Source organism: Cervus canadensis, chromosome 11 (assembly GCF_019320065.1).
Source record: "Cervus canadensis isolate Bull #8, Minnesota chromosome 11, ASM1932006v1, whole genome shotgun sequence".
Classification (NCBI taxonomy): Eukaryota; Metazoa; Chordata; class Mammalia; order Artiodactyla; family Cervidae; genus Cervus; species Cervus canadensis.
The window spans coordinates 61,521,887-61,530,776 of NC_057396.1; positions in this window are offsets into that span (position 1 = coordinate 61,521,887).

Consider the following 8,890-nt stretch of genomic DNA (forward strand, 5'->3'; position numbering starts at 1 on the left):
GAGCGCGCTGTGGCGCATGCGCGAGGCGGCCTGTCTGGGGCTCTCCCGGGGCGCTTCCGCCCTCCGTGGTGGGAATCCCACCTGGGTTCTTTACACCGCGGTCCTGAACTCGTGTGTGTGTGTGTGTGTGTGTGTGTACTGGGGCGTGTGTGTGTGTGTAAACTGGGGTGTATGTGTGTGTGTTCCTGACGTGTGTGTGTGTGTGTGAACTGGGGCGTGTGTGTGTCTGTAAACTGGTGTGTGTGTGTGTGTGTGTGTGTGTGTACTGGGGCGCGTGTGTGTGTGTGTAAACTGGGGTGTGTGTGTGTGTGTGTGTTCCTGACCTGGTGTGTGTGTGTGTGTGTGTACTGGGGTGTGTGTGAACTGGGACGTGTGTGTCTGTAAAGTGTGTGTGTGTGTGTGTGTGTGTGTACTGGGGTGTGTGTGAACTGGGGCGTGTGTGTCTGTAAACTGGTGTGTGTGTGTGTGTACTGGGGTGTGTGTGAACTGGGGCGTGTGTGTCTGTAAACTGGTGGGTGTGTGTGTTCCTGACCTGGTGTGTGTGTGTGAATTGGGGCATGTGTGTGTGTAAACTGGGGTGTGCGTGTGTGTTCCTGAAGTGTGTGTGTGTGTGTGTGTGTGTGTGTGTAGCAGCAACAGCAGTAATTCCACACTGTGTTCTTATAGCTTACCTATGCAAGCCGGAGCGAAATCCCAACTCAACGAAATCACTTGACCTTCGAGAATTCTTAAATCCTTCCCTGACTCCACCGGACTTGCCAAGGAAGTTTCCATCAAAAGTAGAACCCTCTTATCACCTACCCCTTCAACCAGTCCAAGGAAGTCAAACCCGTATATTTAAATATTTTTTTTGAAACTTCTGCCAAGCACATCATCTCTTTTGCTGTCAATGTTGCAAGAAAGCTGTTTTGAATTCCCCGCGGAACTACATGCAAACCTGTAAGGAATGTAACAAGCAGGAGATGCCTGAGAGATTTTGACCCACCGCTGCAAACCTGACTCATCCTTCACCTTTTTAGGGGAGGTATTGCCAGGTGATGGATTTTATGTGTACACATCCTGAAACCAGAGTGCTTTGTTTCAATCTAGTTTTTCTGCTTTATAGATTACTTGACTTTAAATAATGTATTGAATTTTTCTTCAGTTTTTGATCTTATATTAAAATAAGGATAATGATTATATCTACCTAATTGGTAGCATGTTGGAGTGAGATAAACTAGGACAGAGATAAATTTTAAAAAACTATCTAGGACGTAGTATGTGCTTAATAAATGTTAACAATAATGTATTTCCTGCTTTCTCATTGCTGATCTATTTTTAAAAAATACTTAACGTCTTTAAGAAACTGTCAGGAGTTTTCGATTCTATCTGCCCCCTTCTCTTTTTTAAAAAAGTATTTTGAAATATTTAAGATATAAAAGAAATTAGCTACACATTTTTGTGCTCACCACCCAGCTTGCTAAAGAAATCAGTGCCAGTAGAATGGCCAGCTCTTCTGTATCACTCCCCAGTGATTCCCTACACTCCATAAACATAAATCCTGTATGCGATGGTGAAGAAATCATTATGTGAAGCTGAGAGATGGAGAAAAGGAAGCGCAAGAGAGTTAGACTTTCCTCCACTTACTAATATGAACTCTGGGGCAAGTTTTGTAGTTTCTGTCAACTTAAAAAATATTCACAACCTAAAAGTTGAGAGTTATGTTTTACTTGGTGGGAATTTTTAGGACTTCAGGCCGGGGAGTCAGCATCTCAAGTGACTCTGAGAGAACTGCTCCAAGGAGGTGAGGGAAGGAGCCAGGTTATCCAGAAGTTTTGCAGTAAAGGATAGGTAGTCTGAACATCAAGAGATTATTGTTAATTAAAACCAGATATTCCCAAGTTAAGGAATTTAGCACTTTTCTAGGTATGGGAAGATGCAAGAGTCTGGGCTCATTGAAATCATTCCTTTGATATCAGTTCAGTTCAGTCATTCAGTCGTGTCCAACTCTTTTCAACCCCATGGACTGCAGCATGCCAGACTTCCCTGTCCTGGAGCTTACTCAAACTCATGTCTATTGAGTCAGTGATGCCATCCAACCATCTCATCCTCTGTCATCCCCTTCTCCTTCTGCCTTTTAATCTTTCCCAGCCTCAGTGTCTTTTCAAATGAGTCAGTTCTTCGCATCAGGTGGCCACAGTATTGGAGGTTCAGCTTCAGCATCAGTCTTTCCAATGAATATTCAGGACTGATTTCCTTTAGGATGGACTGGTTGGATCCCTTTGCAGTCCAAGGGACTCTCAAGAGTCTTCTCCAACACCACAGTTCAAAAGCATCAATTCTTCGGCACTCAGCCTTCTTTTCACATCCATACATGACTACTGGAAAAATGACAGCTTTGACTAGACGGACCTTTGTTAGCAAAGTGATGACTCTGCTTTTTAATATGCTGTCTATGTTGGTCATAACTTTTCTTTCAAGGAGTACGTGTCTTTTAATTTCATGGTTGCAGTAACCATCTGCAATGATTTTGGAGCACGAAAATGTAAAGTCTCTCACTATTTCCATTGTTTCCCCATCTATTTGCCATGAAGTGATGGGACCAGATGCCATGATCTTAGTTTTCTCAATGTTGAGTTTTCAGCCAACTTTTTCACTCTCCTCTTTCACTTTCAACAAGAGGCTCTTTAGTTCTTCTTTGCTTTCTGCCATAAGGATGGTGTCATTTGCATATCTGAGGCTATTGATATTTCTCCCAGCAGTCTTGATTTCAGCTTGTGCTTCATCCAGCCCAGCATTTCACATGATTTACTCTGCATATAAGTTAAATAAGCAGGGTGACAATATACAGCCTTGATGTACTCCTTTTCCTATTTGGAACCAGTCTGTTGTTCCATGTCCAGTTCTAACTGTTGCTTCTTGACCTGCATACAGGTTTCTCAGGAGGCAGGTCAGGTGGTCTGGTATTCCCATCTCTTGAAGAATTTTCCAGTTTGTTGTGATCCGCACAGTCGAAGGTTTTGGCGTAGTCAATAAAGCAGAAGTAAATGTTTTTCTGGAACTCTCTTGTTTTTTCAATGATCCAATGGATGTTGGCTATTTGATCTCTGGTTCCTCTGCTTTTTCTAAATCCAGCTTGGACACATGAAAGTTCACGGTTCACATACTGTTGAAGCCTGACTTGGAGAATTTTGAGTATTACTTTGCTAGCGTGTGAGATGAGTGCAATTGTGTGGTAGTTCGAGCATTCTTTGGCATTGCCTTTCTTTGGGATTGGAATGAAAACTGACCTTTTCCAGTCCTGTGGCCACTGCTGAGTTTCCCAAATTTGCTGGCATATTGAGTGCAGCACTTTAACAGCATCATCTTTTAGGATTTGGAATAGCTCAACTGGAATGCCATCACTTCCACCAGCTTTGTTCCTTGTATATACACCTTAGTTAGTCTGTGGCCAGTATCCTTTGTTTTCACTTCCCGAGCTTCCTTGCCTCAGGGCTCACTATGGGGAGTGGCTACAGTCAGATGGCTGCTCAGTTCAGTTCAGTCGCTCAGCTCAGTCATGTCCAGTTCTTAGCAATCCCATGGACTGCAGCACACCAGGCCTCCCCTGTCCATCACCAACTCCTGGAGCTTACTCAAACTCATGTCCGTCAAGTCTGTGATGCCATCCAACCATCTCACCCTCTGTCGTCCCCTTCTCCTCCTGCCCTCAGTCTTTCCCAGCATCTAGATGCAGGTATTCTTCTCCTTCCTGAGTTCCCTCAGGGCTCCCCATCCCACACTGGAGGGCTGCAATTACTGATGATTGTGACATCCTCATTTAATGATATGGCAGGAAATATTCCATTTCTCACATCTATAAACTTAAGTTTCCTAAACCATAAAACAAGGAACAATATTCACCTTCCAGGCTGTTGTCAGGATCAACTAATAAAAATGTATGTGAGAGAACCCAGCATTGGGCTTTCAGAAAGGTTTGATGCTGTGTGTGTATTTCACCATTTTCATTAGTGTCCTTGAGGGGCCTCCTCCTGCTTCTACAAATACAATTTATTCTTTGATATTTATTCATGGTGGGGAGTGTGGGTGCTCACCCATGCCCTGGGGACACAGGAAACTTATACTTCCCTGTCCCCTTATACAGCACCCTGAGGACAAAAAAAACAAGATGAGGGGACTTCTTTGGTTGTCCAGTGGTTAAGAATCTGCCTTGCAAAGCAGGGGACACATTTGATCCCTGGTCAGGGAACTAAGAGCCCACATGCCTTGGAACAACCAAGCCCCGTGCCTCAACTACAGAGAGGTCCACAAGCAGCAACTGAGGCTCTATGTGCCACAACTAAGATCTGATGCAGGCATGCCCAGTCAGTAAGTCGTGTCTGACTGTTAGGCAAGCCTATGGACTGTAGCCCACCAGACTCTTCTGTCCCTGGGATTTTTCAGGCAAGCATACTGGAGTAGGTTGCCTTTTCCTCCTCTGAAAGGGGATCTTCCCGACCCAGGGATCAAAACTGCATCTCCTGCTTGGCAGGTGGATTCTTTACCACTGGGCCACCTCGAAAGCCCAAGACCTGATGCAGCCAACATTAAAAAAATAATAATAAATATTAAAAAAGAACAAGATGAGCAGGAAAGGTCTTGAAGTGTAGGAACAGGAAAAAACCCAGACCCTTATGGCCCTTCCCGCCAGGTTGTAACCACTGTGGAATTTTTGAGCCCTCCTGTGTAACATGGCCTGTCCCCTTCCTGTCCCATACAAGGAAAGGTATGTCTTACTCTTCATTCACCCCTATATAGGGAGTGCACACATACCTCATCCAATCAGCAAATGATTTGCAAGACCCCTACCCTGTTCCTTTGTTCTCCAGCTATAAAAGCAGACTAAACAGCCACGTGAGGGGTCAGCTGTCTCTGATTTTCAGGAAGCTGGCCTGCTGCACTGGCAACAATCCCCCTCCTCCACCATTCTAATAAATTTTATTCTCCTTTCATCCTGCCTCCTGTCTGGGAATTCTTTTCCAGTCTGCACAGCAACACCTTTCAGTCAGAGAGCATGTTATGACTAGTTCTGGCCCACAGGCTATGGTGGGGGGGGGGGGCAGCAAATGTTGTTGTAAAACCAAAGCATTTGACTTCCATTGAAAGACCCTCTTCTCCACGTGGTAACCATGGGGCAGCTTTAAAAGGGTGGATCACTGAAGAGCTGTATGGAGGGTATTTGCCTTGAAAAGTCAACCCACCTGTGTTGGACTTACGTGACAAATCTCTGTTGTTTTGAGCCATTGAGATGTTAGGGTTGTCTTTTCTGTAGCAAAACCCACCTATCCTATGCAAATTCCTCCTCAAAGCCTTTTCTGATAGTTCATACCCTTCCTGGAATAGGAATCAGAAAATAAGGTTTTACTCCTGGTTAGGCTTATTGAAAGTGGGACCTACCCAAGTGGCACAGTCGTAAAGAATCCTGCTGCCAATGCAGGAGATGCAGGAGATGTGGGTTTGATCCCTGGGTCAGGAACATCCCCTGGAGTAGGAAATGGCAACCTGCTCCAGTATTCTTGCCTGGAAAATTCCATGGACAGAGGAGCTTGGTAGGCTACAGTTCATGGAGTCACAAAGAATCAGACACAACTGAATGCACGCGCACGCACACACACACACACAGATGTGGTTAAGACTCAGAGCTCCCAATGCAGGGAGCAAGGATTTGATCTCTGGTTGGGGAACTAAGATCCTGCATGCTGCAAAACGTGGCCAAAAAAGTTTAGAAAAAAAATAAAATTGGGACCTAGTCAAGTATCCTCATAGGTAAAGTTGGAATAAAATCAATCCTGTCTTCTCAGAGCTTTTATGAGTGCAAATGAGATCATATATATGAAAATTTTTTCTACAATTGGAAGCTCTATACAAGTGGAAGGAACTGATTAATAGGGTTACCTGATATTACAGCAACCACACTACCTAAGTTTCCTGAAATGCTGCTAATTTAAAATATTTTCCAGTGTCCTACATTAGTATTCGAAGTGAGCAAAAATATCATGACTATATCATTTCTGGGTTGCTGTTTTTCCCATTCTATTTGAAAACTGAAATGATTCACCTTGTAGGGTGTCCAATATGGGGGTGGGAGGGTCTCTAAGTGTTAAATTATTTAGAGATAAGATGGCTCTCTAAGTCTTAAACTATAAAGGTATGACATAATTATTTCGTTCAAAACATATGTATTGAACGACGATCATGCATGTGTGGCAATCAGCCTTGAAGATGATATTTAGGCCCTTGTGTGATCCCCTTCCACATGAACAGAGTGCAGCAACAGTTGCAACCAATGGGATGCTCTGAAAATAACAGAATGCAACTTCCCACACTAGGTAGTCTCCAAGATTCCAAAGGAACCAATTAAAGAATTCATAGCTGCTAAGGGAGAATTTCTTGGTGAAAAAGGACAGATTCAGAAAGAAATTTTCCAGGTGATTCCATCTAACTTTATTTAGATAGCAAATTCAAAACAAGACTCAGGGCTCTATCATTTCTCTCTTTTTTCATTCATTCATTTGTCTATCTACCCATCTATGATCTCTATGTCTATTTTAAAGTTAACATTCACAAATGAGATCGTTTTCATGATGCATATTGTTAGATTTTTTAAAAAGTTTTGTTCATTTATTTATGTTTAGCTGTACAGGGCCTTTGTTGATGCTCACACTTTTCTCTAGTATCATGAGTGGGGTACTAGATAAATAGGCAGAATTGTATCTTTTGCAATTATTTGAACTTAACAAATTTTACACATGCCAATCTAGAGTTGGCAATGGAATGTGAGTGTGTGTGTGTGTGTGTGTGTGCGTGTGTGTGTGTGCACGTGTGTATTAGTCGCTCAGTCATGTCTGACTCTTTGTGGCCCTTTGGACTGTAGCCCACCAGGTTCCTCTATCCGTGGGATTCTCCAGGCAAGAATACTGGGATGGGTTACCATTTCCGACTCCAGAGGATCTTTCAGACACAGGAATTGAACCCAGGTCTTCTGCACTGCAGGCAGATTCTTTACTGTCTGAGCCGCCAGGGAAGGCCATGTGATGCCGTCAGTTCAGTTCAGTTCAGTTCAGTCGCTCAGTCGTGTCCGACTCTCTGCGACCCCATGAATCGCAGCACGCCAGGCCTCCCTGTCCATCACCAACTCCCGGAGTTTACTCAAACTCATGTCCATCGAGTCAGTGATGCCATCCAGCCATCTCATCCTCTGTCGTCCCCTTCTCCTCCTGCCCCCAATCCTTCCCAGCATCAGGGTCTTTTCCAATGAGTCAACTCTTCACATCAGGTGGCCAAAGTATTGGAGTTTCAGCTTCAGCACCAGTCCTTCCAATGAACACCCAGGACTGATCTCCTTTAGGATGGACTGGTTGGATCTCCTTGCAGTCCGAGGGACTCTCAAGAGTCTTCTCCAACACCACAGTTCAAAAGCATCAATTTTTCGTGCTCAGCTCTCTTCACAGTCCAACTCTCACATCCATACATGACCACTGGAAAAACCATAGCCTTGCCTAGATGGACCTTTGTTGGCAAAGTAATGTCTCTGCTTTTTAATATGCTATCTAGGTTGGTCATAACTTTCCTTCCAAGGAGTAAGCGTCTTTTCATTTCATGGCTGCAGTCACCATCTGCAGTGATTTTGGAGCCCCCAAAAATGAAGTCTGACACTGTTTCCACTGTCTCCCCATCTATTTCCCATGAAGTGATGGGACCAGATGCCATGATCTTAGTTTTCTGAATGTTGAGCTTTAAGCCAACTTTTTCACTCTCCTCTTTCACTTTCATCAAGAGGCTCTTCAGTTCCTCTTCACTTTCTGCCATAAGGGTGGTGTCATCTGCATATCCGAGGTTATTGATATTTCTCCCGGCAATCTTGATTCCAGCTTGTGCTTCTTCCAAACCAGCATTTCTCATGATGTACTCTACATATAAGTTAAATAAGCAGGGTGACAATATACAGCCTTGACGTACTCCTTTTCCTATTTGGAACCAGTCTGTTGTTCCATGTCCAGTTCTAACTGTTACTTCCTGACCTGCATACAGGTTTCTCAAGAGGCAGGTCAGGTGGTCTGGTATTCCCATCTCTTTCAGAATTTTCCACAGTTTATTGTGATCCACACAGTCGAAGGCTTTGGTGTAGTCAATAAAGCAGAAATAGATGTTTTTCTGAACTCTCTTGCTTTTTCGATGATCCAGCGGATATTGGCAATTTGATCTCTGGTTCCTCTGCCTTTTCTAAAACCAGCTTGAACATCTGGAAGTTCTCGGTTCATGTATTGCTGAAGCCTGGCTTGGAGAATTTAAACACTTAAGAATCATAACCATTTTCACACTAGAAGAATAAGAAAGTAAGTATGTTAACCTTGGATAAGATCACAGACCAAGAAGGACTGAGTCAATCAGAGGAAGCATTAGATCTGATGAAACCTAGAAAAAGGTCAAAGAGATTCAGTGTGGCATTTCCCATGTTTATTCTGTTTGGGGAAGGAAGAGCCCTGGATTATAATCTCCCCCTACTTATCCATTTTCAAAGGCAAGATTTTGGAGATGTCTGGATGTCCTTAACTTCTGAGCTGCAAAAGCAATTCAGCTATTGAATGATTTGGGCTCCCCAGGTGGTGCAGTGGTAAAGAATCTGAGTGCCAATGTAGGAGATGCAAGTAATGTGGGTTCGATCCCTTGGTTGGGAAGATCCCCTGGAGTAGGAAACAGCAACCTACTCCAGTATTCTTGCCTGGAGAATCCATGGACAGAGAAGCCTGGTGGGCTACAGTCCATGGGTTGTAAAAAGTCGGACACAGCTGAGCACACAAAGCATGATATTGGCTAAAGGAAGCCGAGGAGTGCAGGGGGAGGTCACCCAGTGAGGAGTTCTGGCCTTGGG